Consider the following 15,821-nt stretch of genomic DNA (forward strand, 5'->3'; position numbering starts at 1 on the left):
TCTTCCCTGACTCAACTAGACTCACTGAATAAACAAAGTATGCTGAGCAAACTTACCAAAAATAAAAATAAAAAAAAACAACTTTGGGACCTTGACTGTTTGTCTCCTGTGCACAGACAGACAGACAGCCTCCCTGCAGTTATCCCAGGGACTGAGCACTGTAGATACCAACAGGGCTTCTCACCCAGGACCTCACCAAGTGCTCTCCCTTTCCCAAATTTACTTAAGCAAAATTAAGGACTTGCCTGTTAAAGCTGGAGCCAAGATAAACATGCAAAGGGATATGTTCTGGAGAACAAGTTCTACGAGGAGCAGCTGAAGAAGCTGGAGGAGGCTCAGGGGCAACATTATTGGTCTCTACAGGTACCTCAAAGGAGGCTGTAGCGAGGTGGGGGTTGGTCTGTTCTCCCACGTGCCTGGTGACAGGACGAGGGGGAATGGGTTTAAGTTGAGCCAGGGGAGTTTTAGGCTAGATGTTAGGAAGAACTTCTTCACTGAAAGGGTTGTGAGGCATTGGAACAGGCTGCCCAGGGAAGTGGTGGAGTCACCATCCCTTGAAGTCTTTAAAAGACGTTTGGATGTAGAGCTTAGGGATATGGTTTAGTGGGGACTGTTAGCATTAGGTCAGAGGTTGGACTCGATGATCTTGAGGTCTCTTCCAACCTAGAAATTCTGTGATTCTGTGATATGTTGACAATGGCAAAAGAGGAGACGTGGAAGGAGGAGCACAGCACAGAAATGCATGGAAATGTCTAGGAGCAAAGCAACAGAGCACCCAGAGGGCAGGAGACTAGCAAAACCTGAAGACCATAGCATGGGGAAATTAAACATAATTCCACTTTCCAAAATTCCACAGCACAGCCAGGAGGTGGATCTGAGCTCACACTTCTTCAACACCACTGAGCAATCATTTCATTTTGGTATATTTGCTTTAGGGTATGTTGGTTTTGTTGGTTCTTTTCAGTGCCTTGAGACAAACAGCTTTGCTCTGCCAAGAGTGGGGGACTGGTCGTGGCATTCGACCTCCAAAATGCAGCCCGACATCTTCAACGCCTCTTTTCCTGTGACTGACTTGCACGAGAGGTGCAAAGCCCCAGCCCCATGATCTCCCATTGACCAAACCCTACGAGGGGAGCTGCTGAGAGCCGCGCTCACCTGCGAGCCCCCGAGCAGCCACACAAGCATCATTCACTCTGGTTTCCCCATCCCCAATGGCAGGAGCTGCTGGACACCAGTGAACTCTGCCATGGGGGCTGCAGAACAGCTTTTCCTCTGGGGAAGTCACCTCTGAATCTCCCTGACATGCCCAGGGGTGGTTTTAGATCAAACCTGACATTTCAGAGGCTGAGGTTTGGAAAAATGTGATGGCCACCCATAGGTAACAGGAACCTAACTGTGCCAGTGGGCAAGCATGGGAATCTTACATCCTTTCGCCAAAGGAAAATGTGAGGGGTCATCTCCATGCCATAGGATCTGTAGTGAATGGTTTGCTTGCCTTCCTTCAAGCCCTACTGTGAAAGATACGGAGGGAAAAAAGAAAAAAAGTAAAAAGAAAAAAGAAGAAAGAAAAAGGAAAAAAAAAGAAAAAAGAAAAAAAGAAAAAAGAAAAAAGAAAAAAAAAAAAAAGAAAAAAGAAAAAGAAAAAAGAAACTTATTTCTGCATTTACTCCTCAGTTAAAAGTCACACAGAATCACAGAATCACAGAATTTCTAGGTTGGAAGAGACCTCAAGATCATCGAGTCCAACCTCTGACCTAACACTAACAGTCCCCACTAAACCATATCCCTAAGCTCTACATCTAACAGCTTTGAAATATTTAACCTTCAAATATGCAAAACTAGCAAAGCAAAGAGGGAAGAACAGGTTGAATTCATACAAACAATGATTTTTTCTAAGCAAGTTTAATGATGGGAACACAGAGGGACTTGTGGCCTTGAAGCCTCAGTCTACCACACTCGAAACCAGAACTTCCATCCCAGGGCAATTTCTGACATTTGCTTTTTCTACCTTAAAGGGGGACGAAAAGTAAAAATGTAAAAGTTCACTGAATATAGCCACCCAAGATTTTTTTTTCTTTGAAGAAGCTGAAACAAAAACTTCTGTAATTTCTAAAGAAATATATTTCATTTCCAATGTTGGTGTTTCAAAACATCTCCCCTACAGACATTTTTCATTGAAGTTTCCTTATCTTAAAACCAGAAGTTTTGCTTTAGAACATGATATTCCCATGAAAAATACCCAATTTGGTGTATCATGATGTCTCATTGGGATTATTGTTTTAGTTATACTCAACCTTTATTCAAATTAAATTTCAAGTTTAGGTCTTGAACCCTATTTAATGGTTTTATTTCAAAAAACATTTTCAAACCACCGCACAGAAACACCTAACATGACACAGAAAAATAAAATTTAGAATGATAGTGGATTTATTGCTCTGAAAAGGAGTATTTCAGTGTATATATAGAGAGAGTATATATATATATATATATATATTTATATATATACTTCAGGTATTTCAGTACTATGCCACTCATTTCATACTAAATTACAATGAACAAACATTGCAAATCTTGAAGAAAATGCCATTACACTTGGAGTATGTATTTGTTAGTTCTACGCATACTTTTGCCACTGACAAGAAGCCAGAAAATGACTCACATTATTTTTCAGAGGAAGAAGCTTACAACCAAGAGCCTTTTCACATACAAATGAAATGAGACATGCAGGAAAAATAAAAAAGGGAAATAGATCAGGAAATAAAAAAAAAAAAAATCAAAGTTGCTTTTGAATTTTACAAGGTAGTTTTGTCTTCAAGGTCATCAAAAAGATTATTAAAAAAAAAAAAAAAGTGTGGCAAAACATAGGAAAAACGCCCTGGTGAATGGGCAGAGAGGAGAGCCCCCCCCCCAAAGCCAGCCCAGTTTTCTCTTTCTGCTTATTTTGCATTAACGTGCCAACTACCAACTCTAAATACACCACAGTTAACAATTTTGATAACAGTACTCAGGCATGCATTAGCAAGACATGCACAAAGATGACATTTGGATCAATTCCAGCCTCAGCAATTTTCTGACCCTGGCTAGAAAATCAGGACAGCATTTCCCCACTTTTTGAACATCGTTACAAATTATCCTCTCTGACCTTTAGTAAATAACATCTCCAGCCACAAAGCAGCCCTCTGACCTGCAGGGAGCACCCGATGCCACCTCCAGCTCGGACTCTTCCTGTCTTTGTCTGAAGGTTGCAAGACGAAGCTGCTCCCAGCACTGAAACCTCTGTGCAGACATAAATACTTTCCGCAGCTCATGTTGAAGTTACCAAATCCCATTGCCCTTGGCTTGCAAGGGATACTTTCCTTGTTTCGTTATTCCTGGCTGCCTTTTTTTCTGCTTGGTTTGCTGCTGTGAGAGGTTTCCGTGGAAATACCACTGTAGGAAGAGGGACAGTAGGGGAAACTAGGGAACTCTGGTTTTTTTTGCTATTTACTCCCATTCTTGGCTTATTACATCAATGAAATGGAACAGGATGTTGAATTTATAAAGCATAAAGATAAGGAAAATAGAAGTGTTGTTTTTTAATTTATTTTCACATGGTGTAGACACAATAGCTGCTCATATGTCAGTTCAAAGTGTGCTGAAGAGACTGGGGACAGCTCTCAGGTCACCGTGCACGACAGAGAGGCAAGGAGCCAAGCACCCCAAACCACAGCCCAGGCTCAGATGGGCATGCTGAGCTGCTGGGGTCTCACCCCCTGCATAGGGCTGTCACATCTCTCTGCTGGTTTTCATCCCTGAGTGCCCATCTGCCAGGAGCCTGGCAGATGACTCCAGTCACTGATGGGTGGCCGTGAAGTCAGGACTCACCTGGGAAGTCCTGCATCGGGGGGAGCTGAAGTTAGGACCAAGGCTGGAAGCAGAGAAGGATGTTAGCCCTGCATGGGCAGAGACCTCACAGGTGGCAGGTGAAGGAGCACACTGTCATGGCACACTACAATGAAAACCAGGGAGAAGAGTGCCCTTAAGACCTTGGAAAACCAACCTGGGACTTAAGATGCTGCCAGTGCTGCATGCTAGACCCATGACACCTCATAGACACCACTGGAGACAACCTGGTGAGGGCCTTCACTAACCTCTAGTGACTTGTTCTTGGCTTAAGTAGTCAAAAAGATAAAAAGCAGAGAACCAGAGGTGAAGTAGAAGATCACAGAATTCATCTACATCAAAGCTGGACTAGCAATGAGGGCTGCTAAATTTCAGGAGAGTTCCCAGTGCCATTTTCCAGTTCTTCAACCTTTATAATATCCCTTGTATGGCCTTTCTGCAGCTGGTCCTGAACTCCACCAGCCTCAGCAACGAGGCTGATCCCAAAGCTGATGGCCATCATGAAACAGCAGCGCAAAAACCTCCCAAGAATATCTGGTAGAGAAGCGAGGGCAAGCAGCTTTGAACAGCTTTGTGAAGCTTTATGACTTCAGGAACATTGCGAAATATAAGTAACTGGCCTGGAGCAAAGAGGCAGAGAATAAGGAAACCAAATGTACACATGGAAACATGACAAACCCCAAAGCCAACATCTCTCCTGCAGGACTGTAGAAAACAAGCACAGATGTTTTCTTGGATAGGAGAGGCCAAAATATCTCTCCAAAGGCCCTTCCAGAAGAATTAATAGCACCACATTAAATTCATGAAGCAGGCCTGCTATTACCTTGGCAGGGATCAGCAGTAAACAGGGTGGATTCTCACCATGCTTTAGAGAACAAAGGGAAAGGTTCACTCCCTATTATCTCTTTTGAACATCAGCTGAGTTCAAAATCTTCCCAGAACAAAACTGAGCCTACCAGGAGGCCAGGAAATGCCTCCCAACATCACAGTGGTTGAGCCTTTGACCGAGGCAACTGAAGGATGCCAGACCAGAACCAGATGACTCCACTGTGCCTGCTCTTGAGGAGCAGTGTGAATTCCCTAAATCAGCCCCAGATGGGACTCGGGGATGCACAGGGGTACAACAAGCCCATGTGCCCGTTGTCATTCCATTTCTCTTGAGAGGCTTCACGTCAGACAGAACAATGGTTACAAGGAACCAAGTGCTGGATCAGTACCGCCTGAGTCTTATGAAGGTTGGACAGAGCTGAATCTCCTGGCCATGGGGTTCAGGTTGCATGAGAAAGCTAACCAAAAGAAGTTTGTCTTCTGTGACACAAAGAGAAAAACCTTCTTAGATATAAAATTGTTTTTCATTTCATATAGAGGCTATCAAGAGATCAGTAAAGTTTGTTCTTATCTTTGATCAGAGGCCAGAGTGATGGATGTTGTCCAGTTTCACTTCCTTGACTTCCAGGAAAAGACTGTTTTTCTCCCAAGTGTTCTGTTAAAACTGAATGGGAGTAGGATACCTGATTCTAATTAGTAGGCTGTAATCACTAAGAATCCTAATGCAACTTCCAATTAAAATGCCAGGAAAATTTATCACTTTCCCTCTGATTCAAAGAACTCACGTGTCTTCAAAACTGCCAGCCTGCACTGCCTGCCACTGAGTATTGTCCCAAATAACCGATGTATGATTTCAGACATGCTTACCTGCTTCAGAAACAAACAGGATTGGAGTGCCATTTGTAGTGCTTAGTCAAATGAGCCCACTATAAATACTGCTGTGTAGGTAGCAGCAAGTACACCTTGTCCTGTGGGTCAGTATATACAATTTCAGACAAATTACATACAGAAATTTTAAAATTAAATATTCAACAGTAGAATATCTGGAGTCAATAGACTACATAGCCTCTCCCTTCCTGTTGCAAGAAGCATCCCACATAGGAATTACTCATACCTCAGAAATAGTACAACCAATGGCAGAGCTATTGGCATCTACCCATCTCATCACAAACAGGGAACTCTTGACATAGTTTGAGTCATCTTCCTAGTAGGTCTTTTCAAGCCTACACTCATCAGCTTGCAAGCAACCAGACTTATGGTTTTCAGCTAATGTGACTTTGACCTCTCCAGTTTGGGCCGAAACAAACAGCCCAAAGAGAGTGAAAATAGCTGGCTGTAATTTAGTGTGAGCCTGACCCCACTCCAATCAGCAGAATTGATCAGAGCACAACAAAAAGAAATTGATTTACCTTGGCTTGTCTTAAAAGCCAGTGTGATTTATTTTCATCTTGACTTGCATTTAGCAAGACCTTTTAGCATTTAAGAGTAATAATATGAAAAAGAGAAACTGAACAAACAACAATCAGATCATTGGTGAACTGACATTCATTTTTAGAAAAAAGTCTCCCTTATGACAACTTACCCACTAAATAAAATCACTTTCTGGCCCATCCATACATTTTGGATACAGACTTAGAAGGAGGCCAGTGGCAAAACGCCACAGCTGAAGTAGCAGCACCATCCTGATACCTGGCCAGGAGCTGCATGCCATGCTTCTCAGGCAAGGCAGTTCATAACAAGAAGTCTTTAAAAACAACACATTTAAAATAGAAAGGGTATTACTTAACTGCCTATTTCTTTTTCTAGATGCAAAATTGCATTTTTACTTGTGTCCCAGTAAGATTTGGCTTCATACAAAAGAAAGCAAACTGCAATCAAATGAAAGGGAGTAATGGGAGTGAAAAAGGTTCCAGCAGTGCACTGAGCCTCCTGTCCTTAAACACATGATTGCTAACAACACTCTGCTGTGCAGAATCACACCAGGGACTGAGGTCTAAACCAAACCTGAATTGAAATATCACTCAGCTCTATGTATCCTGTTCAAAAAATAAGGGTGGGTGGGCTGATGGACGCACCTTAGCTCAGTAACTTAGACCCCAACTTTACACAAGCTAGATATTTCCAGCAGTTTTTTGCAGCAACCTAAATGCCCTCCAGGCCAGCTGCACTGAAAAAGGCACACAGAACATTTCCATAAAAGTAAAGTAAAGGCAACTGTGCAGTTGAAATTGGATCAAGAGCGTCTGCAAAACTGAAGTTGAGCTTAGAATATAAATTTGAATGCTGTTCTCAGTGAAGCTTCGTCAGTGGTTCATTTGTGAAAGAAAACCAAAGGCATGAAGACCAGAAACAGGGACTCAAATCAAGGATCCAATGGCAAATTCTGTTCATGCTTATATCCTAAATCAGGGTCTATCATAAAGAAAGCTCTTGCTGGTGCCATTTTGAATTTCTAAGCAAGGTGGTAATTTGTAAACTACATTGTACAAACAAGATTTCTCACAGCAAGTTTGTGCCTACTCATTGCTTGTGTTCACTGCACTAAGTAATGGTCTGGCTCTTGTATTACTGCTGTTATGTGCGCGGCAGCAGCTTGAATAACTTCCAGATGAAATTACAGAAAGCTATGTATAATTAAATTTCTAGCAACACTGAAGCAAAGGTTTTAGTTCTAGCCTAAATATACCTTCTTGAAGATCTTTACTAAAACTCAGAGAAGGGAGAGGGATGGGTAGAAGACACTTTCTATCAACTCAGATATATTTTACCAAGCATAGAAAACTGCTTGCATTCTACTCCAGAACATGTCAGATAAACCCATTCTGAAGTAATAAAATCTTTTGACAGCATAGGTCAACAGTTCAGCCATGCTCATTTCAGCAGAATTTCTATCTAGTCTTCATCTAGATTCACGAGAAGAATGGTACATGCGGTTTTCCAAACCAAACCGAAAGGATCTGGTTGGTTTGTTTGTGTGTGTGTGCTGTTTTTTTTTTTTTTAATGTTAACAATATCACCAGTAACTGGTTTTGTGGCTTCTTTTTGTTTGTTTTTCTTTTTACAAATGTAATTGTCAAAAAAGAATGCCAATTTCTGGGAACAGAGGATTTCTAATTTATGTATGCCTTTGGGTCTAACATCTAAAACTCCATTGTAAACACTTGGGATTTTAGGCTTGATTTTCAAGCCTTTCCTTGGTTCGTGAAGTTGTTTATTATAATTGAATAGATTTAAAATATGATATAACCTCCTTGGTGGACTACAACATATGAGACATTAAAATGCACAGCATTATGTTATAGCCTCACTTTTTCCAACATTATTAAAGACATGCATTGTGCTTTTAAATGGATAAAGACTTCCAATGGCAGATGGATGATCCAAGCCTATGCTCTCTTACAAAGCTATTGGACTTTGAAAACCTAATAGATTAAGTGCTTATTTGTAAGTGTTTTCTTCAATTAATTTCTGTTACTTATAAATCTTACACTTATTAATTCGATCCTACAAGACAATTCAAAAAATTTGGTTTTCTTCATTGGCAATTTGCACAGAGGCAGTGTGTTTAACAACCAACAGCAAATTCTGCATGCAGAAATAAGTGCACCCAAAAGAAATCTGCCACCCGCCCCAGGATGGAGCAGACAGAGGACTGCTGGTCCTAGACTCAATTCCTCAGGGCTTTGCCCTTGTGCTGCATGGGCTTGAGGTCAGTTCTGCTTTGGGGTGAGGGCAGAATGTCAAATTGTTCCTTGAGGAACTTAGCAGCAATGAAATGTAAAGAAGCCCCGAGTAACCAAGCACGTGTCTTATGTCAGTTCACTTGTCATTAAGACAGATGTTCCTGTTTTAGTCCTGCAATAAAAAGGAAACCAAGCTCTACCCGGATATTATTCTTTAAGTTTTTTTACAGTGCAAGCAGATGTTGATGAAAGGCTTTACAGATCCTTCCTTGGAGTCCCCTCCTGTGGGAGGAACTGAGCCGTGAGCTCAGCTGCACCAGGAATCCCCTTATCAGATGAACCCCCAAGGCTCTTCCCCAGCAGTGAGAAGATAAGGGAAGGAAGGGAGGATGTGCCCCTGGGCTGATGGGAAGCCCGTCCACCTTCCGAGAAATGCCTTCCAGACATGGGCACAGAGGGGAAGGGGAGACAGGGCCAGGGAGGAAAGAAAGACATAAAGGGTGAACTGAGAAGCCTGTGCTGGTGAGAGAGCTGACTATGTTGTAATCAAAGTTCCCTCACCTTGCCCTTGTGACATCCCTACCCATCAGTGTAATTTCTACATTCCTTTCAAATCAAGCAGTGACTTAAATCCCTGGGGTTGAGCTTGCAGGAGAAAGCTCTTGGAAGTATTTAGGCTTTTGCTCATAAGGGAAAACAGACTTGCTTAGGAAGGGATGGTGGCAACCAAACAGACATGCCCAAAGGAATAACTAATAAGGAGAATAAACAATGACAAATATTCTGAGCTTTCCAAACATGACAACCAGGGAAAAAATCTGAAGGAAAAATAAATCTTTAGAGTGAGAAAGCTTTCTACTGTGCCGCTTAATTGTTTTTGTTTTTGTGTTTTGTTTTTTTTTTTTTTTCACACAATGTGTAATGCACTATGGAATATCCTCTGAAGTGATCTGATTAAGTCAGAAATCGTATGTTTTGTTGTTTTTGCCATGGAGAAATGGTGAGATAACAGTAGTCATCAGGGTCTTGGCCTCCATTTGTTGCCAGGTTCCCTTATCAAAGATGTAGAGATACAGAAACAGAGATGATGCAGAACTGGTGCCTTTCTAACCACAATGATTACGGACAGTGTGGCGCTGGTTCAGAGGGGCCCATCTCTCTGGAATAACCCCTTCCTACCTCAGGGACAAGGACGTCAGATTTCTGTGTGGGGTGGGAAGACCTGGCTGAGTCTGAGGCAGGCTCCCCAGTTGATCCCCAGAGCAGTGAATTGGGTGTGATCCTCAAAGAACATGCCATCGAGGAGCTTTCAGTAAACTACCAATGAATCAGCACATCCCAATAAATATTACCAGCTTCCTTTCCCCTTCTCTTAAAGTAACTGTGTAGTCTCCAGCCCTTTGAATAAATAATTGGTGGCAGCAGAATGCATGTGTGAGTATGATTTTCAAAGACTCCTAAGGTTTCCCATGAACTATCAAGAGAAAAGGACAATCCTGGGAGACATAGTTGTGCTCCTGACACATTAAGGTCATCTGTCCACACTGACCACAGAGTGAAGCAAAGTTGGGAATTTGTGATGTGGATCTGGGTCATGGCATGATCCTGTTTGCTCTCCTGTTAATCCTTCCAGCCATGGGCTGGTTTTGGAGTTGAGGTGGGATGAGTTTAACAGGCATCCAGCTGCTGCACCATCTCTGAGTAATAGAAGCTGCAGTAACAAAATGTCCCAAGCAGAGCATCTGGATATGACAGAGGTTTCCTTGAAGAATTGCTGGAAAGGAAGCAGCACAGTATAATAGAAGTGATCATTTATACAATAGGGTCGTTACTGTAACAAGATTACAAAACTACCCATCTGCTTCTTAACCTTTAACCTCAGCTGAAGGAGAAAACCAGACCGTGATGTCTGTCCACAGCTGTGCAAGTCTAGGGTCTGTGCTAAGGCCCTGCTCTCTGGGAAGAGACGTGCCAGAAGATGCTGTGCTGGCCAAGCTCGGTTCTTGCACAGCACATGTGTTCCCAGAGCAGTATCCAGCCCATGACACGCCCTGGGGCAAGCAGAGTGTGAATTGCTATGGCCTGACACAATGCTGGTTTGGTGCTGCAGGTGGCTGCCACCTCTTTCATCATGGGGATGGGGACAGGAGGAGACCAGAAAGGTCTCCAGTGATTCATTCTCAGACCGGAGACACCGCCTTGCCTTGCCTTGGAAGCATCAGATCAAAAGACTCAGAAGCATCCTGAGGTTTCCAGGTGTTATTTTTGCACACATGGCAAACCCAGGCAGGTACCTGTGCCAGCGACTAGTCCCAGACCGGAAAAACTCGAGTGCATTCAGCAGATACCCAAGTCTGCAAATCTGTAAAATATCTGATCTGGCCTGCTTCCACGGACCGGCAAGGGCTGAATTTCCCAGGCCTGCTGAGGCACGAGGGACAGCACACAGGCACGGAGGCTGCCCTGTCACCCTGGGCTCTGGGGAACCCCGTGACAGCGGCACTGACCTCGTCATGGGCGTCTCCAAGAGGCATTGGCAGCTCACGCCTCTTTCAACATTTGCAAGCAGAGGCTTGGTTCCCCTCTTCCAGAACCATCCTGAACTTGGGTATGGGCCTCGTGAGGCACGGCTCTGCCATGTTTACAAAGCTTTGCCTGAGATGTCAACAACTTCTCTGACATTTCCACTGCTTTAAGCCCTCTGAAGCAGTGACTTCCCTGACCATTTGGTCACATATGTCCAGAGAGTTTCAAGGAAATTGAGGAGTGTTAAGTCCCTACTGCTGGAAACAATATCGCCTGCTTAGCTGAACCCAATTGCGACATCTTCCAGGAGATGAGAACACAACAAAAAAAGCATTGTATGAAGTATGTACAAATGAGTAGTTGTCTGCTTTTCTGCTGCTGAAGACAAAGACAGCTCCCGCTGCAAAAGCAAAAGAAAAGCCCAGGCATTTTAAGGCCAAGACTCTAGCGTGCAGCACATGCTGCAGCGTGACTAAGCAAATCAAAGAACTCTAGAAAAAAAAAATAATAAAAAAAAAAAATAAAAGTGCTTAGGGAGCCCAGATGCCTTTTCTGTCACCTTTGAAGGTCCCAAGTTTCCAACTTATCCCTTGCTTTGCCAGCCTGCTCCCTGTAACTGGCCTGGCAGCTCACAGCATGGGGACACTGGGAGGAGCCAGGTGCCCTGGGCAGCTCCATGCTCTGTTCACAGTGGAGCTGGCAGTGTCCCAGGCTGCTTAAGGCACATAGTCACACAGCTTTCCTCTTGTGGTGACAGAAGGAATGTCACACCAGGAATGGCTGCTAGCTGGTGGCCAGGAGGTACCCCTGGGCTTGCTGTGTGGGTAGCACTGTGGGTATCAGTGCCTGTCATCACAAATATATGGCACGATGACTTCACGCAGCCCTTTTTTTGAAGGAATTGGTCCCTTCAGCATCTGTCCCTTCAGCACCCATCCCTTCAGCATCCTGCCTGGGAAACTTCCACAGCACAGGGCTAGACACTATTCATGGATGAGGCTGGGACACCGCTGGTGCCAGCCACGCATGTGGCTGGTTCTCCTGCAGCAGCTACACCTTGTCCCAGCCCACTGGAAGGGAAGAGGAGAAGTAACTGAAAGGGCATCAAGGAGCAGGAGTCAGCGTTGCAAAACCTCGTAAGCAGAACTGCTCGCTTCCTGAACGCATCTGCCAGGCAGCTGGCATGGAAAGGGGAACCCAGCCGCAGCACAGACGCTGGGCAAGCTCAGAGGGGCTGCAAAGAAGGAGGAGGAAGAAGCAAAGCTGAACGCTGGCGTCCTTACTGTAATTGACTGCATGCTGCTAGGTGCTTGGATGAAGAGCAGCACAGCCTGGAAGGCTTGGCAGTCAGGGGTCTGAAGGGGTTTTCAGGCCAGAAGGTGTCTCAGTTTTGCTGGATTCACCCAGCCTGTGCTCGAGGTGTGGGAAATGCAGTGCCCTCACTGTTACTGACAGCAAGGGGATGGAGCTGGTAAAGAGGGGAAGTAAGGCAGGAGGTGCGACATGGTTGTCCATCTGCTCGAGGGCTAAGAAAAAGCTGATGGATCTGGATGCTCTGCAGACTACTAAAAATAGCTTTAGTCATCTTGGCTGCACATGAAATGACTTCCTCAACCCTGTGGGACAGGCTGGGTGTTACAGCAGTTCGGGCCTGAATCTTAGAGGCAATGCTAGCAAGAGGAAACTGCCAGGAAAAGGCAGAGTAAACCCAGCTCCACGGCTCAACCACAGGTCTGGTATTTTGAGACAGTGGTTTTCCAGCTGAGCTACGAAAAATGTGTAATGTTGATGTCAGGAGTGTTGCTCAACGCCCTTGCTACCCATCACACCTAGCAGGCAATGCTGCCCTGCAGCCCTCTTGCACTGGGGCCACCCCAAGGCACAGCCTTGGGATGTTCCTGAGACAGCTTCTCAAAGAAGCTCCCTCTGCTTAGGTGAAGAGATGTTATAAAAAAAACTTCTTAAGGACCAGCAATGCAAATCCTGCTGGTTTGGGGCAGTTACCTGGTGGGGTAGTTACAAAAAACTTGGTTTAACTGATGTGTCCATTTTGGACCCTCTAGGCAGCAGTACCACAGATGACTTCCATAGGAAGGGAAGGAAGAGGAATGAATGCTGCTCTTTTTTCTTGAGGATCAAATTGTGCCATATTGATTGAGTCACTTTAACCTGAAATCTCCTTACAGCATTTTCTTTGGGAGCTTCTTCATGGCACAAGGGAATTGAACAGTAGCAGCTCCCCTCCCAGCACGTCCTCCAGAGCAGAGGTGCACGCACAGAGGAGACCCTCATTTCACCTGGGATCTCGTGACAGCTCGATGGACTGCAAAAGGGAAGAGGAGTGGAGGCCAAGCAGAGCAGCTGAAGTACCGACAGCACGGCCCTGGCAGAGCGAGGGAGTGCTGGGGGCTGGAAACGTCAAGCCAAGCAGCTGGCAGCCCTCCTTTGGCTCCTCGTAGACTCAGGAATCAGATTTTCATAAGCAATCACCTGTTTCTCTTTCAGGAGAAGCAGGCTGGCTGGGCAGGCCGGGGAGGACACGCATCACCCTACCTGCCATGGAGGTACCTGCTGTCATCCCCATCACCTCTCAGGGCCCAGGCACCGTCTGGCCTCAGATGTAAACACTGAAGCATGCAGAACCACAGCAGACCAGGAGGCCTTCATCTATCCCACTCTCATCACAGGCATCTGTGATGCTCCAACAACCCCACAGCTCGGCGTGGGGCACGTCCCTCTCAGCTGGTGCAGTGCTCTGTTTCATATCTTCACTGATTTACACCAGCATAGATCTTTGAAATAGCTTAGGTAGACAAAGAAAAACAGAGGGCTGCTGCAGCAAATTCTTCTGCTCCTGATGTTTATATAATAGCTTCAAAAAGATTTTAATAATCATCAAAAAATGAAAATACAACTGGGCCATCGATCCCAATGTTGTTTTGCTGAGCAACAGACCTCCTGCTTGCCGCTGAGCAAAAAGGAAAAAGCAATTATAAGAGATGCCTGGATGAATCCCCTGATCTGTCGATATTTCTGATGGAGATAAATTTGGTTGGTAAAAGCAAAGTTCCAGGCCTGAGAATAAAGGAACCTATAGACATTAATAACAACAGAAATCAAGCTGCCAGACTCATTCAAGGAGTGGGGAAAGATAGGGAGAAGGAGGGGGAAGAGTAGCTCTGTGGCTCTGCAGGGAGAAAGGAAAGGAAAGGAAAGGAAAGGAAAGGAAAGGAAAGGAAAGGAAAGGAAAGGAAAGGAAAGGAAAGGAAAGGAAAGGAAAGGAAAGGAAAGGAAAGGAAAGGAAAGGAAAGGAAAGGAAAGGAAAGGAAAGGAAAGGAAAGGAAAGGAAAGGAAAGGAAAGGAAAGGAAAGGAAAGGAAAGGAAAGGAAAGGAAAGGAAAGGAAAGGAAAGGAAAGGAAAGGAAAGGAAAGGAAAGGAAAGGAAGAAACTGAGCTGGAGGATTTAGTAGGACATTGATCTGGGATTCATCCCCTCATCAGGCACCTGGAAAGGGACTGAGTTAATGAAGAGCAGCTGCAGAGTTTGAAAGTTGGCTCTTCTTTTGGCCCGTAATTTGCATGTAAATGCTAAGTCTTTCCTAATAGCTCCAGGCCAGGTATCTGCCAGTGCAGCAGCATGGGACCAGACTAGAAATCTTCCTGCCCTCTGGGAGAGACAGCAGATAAAGCCAAGTTTTGCAGTCTTGATTCATTCCTAATTTTGTGCAGATCACAACAGCAAGCATGGGAGTTGCCTTCAGGTCTGACTCCTCCGCTATGTCACACCATTGATCTTATGGTGTGATTCCCCGGTCTGAGGATGTTTTGATCTTGTTCTGGGGAATTTTGCCAATTAATACCAAGTGAAAACCTGTCCCATGGCACTCTGTCCTTGTTTATCACAGCTTCTTGGGACATGCCAGAGAGGAACAGGGTTAAACTGTAACAAGAAAGTACTGTTGGGCATTAACAAACATCCTGGTGGTGGGGACAGGGATGTGTTGGTACTGACTGCCTGGGCAGGGTGAAGTCTCCTCGGGGCAGGCTCTGAGACTTACAAAGTTCCTTCGGAAATATGCTGGATCACACCCTGCAAAGGCCACCCCCGCAGCCTGTCCCTGTCCTCTCCTAGCTGCCAGGACAGCAGCTCCTGCCTTGCTGCAGGTGCGCGGACCCTGCGGGGTGCCCGGTGCCACCGTCACTCCCAGCTCAGGTGGTGCAGCAGGACAGGGGGCTTTGCTCTGCTTTCAACTTCTGCAGCTGACGGGGATCCACCTGGATGGCTTCTTTCCGAAGGCTCTTGATAAGAGCTAGGTATCTCTTGGAGATGACCTACGCTGGAGATATCCCCGTGTCTCTGCCCTAGATTTACTCTGTAAAGGCACGAAAGGACACCCAACCCTCCCTGGTTTCCCCGACACATTCTCATGTTTTAGCCTGCAGAGCTGGTGAGGTTTCCTCTGGTCTCTTGACGGTGGGATGGCATCCATGAAGGCTTTTAGAAGAACTGGGCTTTGGCAGGCTATATGCATGGTGCATGCTGCAAACACGCCAAAGATGCTCAATGATTTCACAGCATAAATTGCAAGGAGTTTGTGGAAAGCAGTGGGAGACTGCAGCAAACTTGGGCAAGTTGTGCTTGAAGCTGGGCTGAAGGCTGCATGTACAGGCTGCTTACTGAGGAGCAGCTGAGATGGTTTCCCAGATCTTTTTACCAAGAAGAAGGGGATCCCTTTGCTCTTCTCTCTTTTCCTCCCTCTAGCTCTGCATCCTACCTTGTGAGGCTGACGCTGGATGCAGGCTGGGATGGACACCAGTGCTGCAGCCTCCAAAAGCTGCGTGTGTGATTCAGAAAGAACACATTTATTTTTTTTTTATCTAATATAAAATTAAGGTCAGATCC

At 45.1% G+C, this 15,821-nt stretch overlaps 1 long non-coding RNA gene across 1 annotated transcript; it reads right to left on the bottom strand.

Annotated features, from left to right (window-relative positions):
- Positions 1–2,494: 2,494 nt before the first annotated feature.
- LOC311421912 lies at positions 2,495–5,673 on the bottom strand. The gene is made up of 3 exons (XR_014685108.1): positions 5,578–5,673; positions 3,865–3,988; positions 2,495–3,429 (listed from the first exon to the last, which is right to left on the bottom strand). It is a non-coding gene; the product is annotated as an uncharacterized lncRNA (long non-coding RNA).
- Between the last annotated feature and the right edge of the window lie 10,148 nt (positions 5,674–15,821).

The sequence above is a fragment of the Aythya ferina genome (genome assembly GCF_964211825.1).
Source record: "Aythya ferina genome assembly, chromosome: 20".
Lineage (NCBI taxonomy): Eukaryota > Metazoa > Chordata > Aves > Anseriformes > Anatidae > Aythya > Aythya ferina.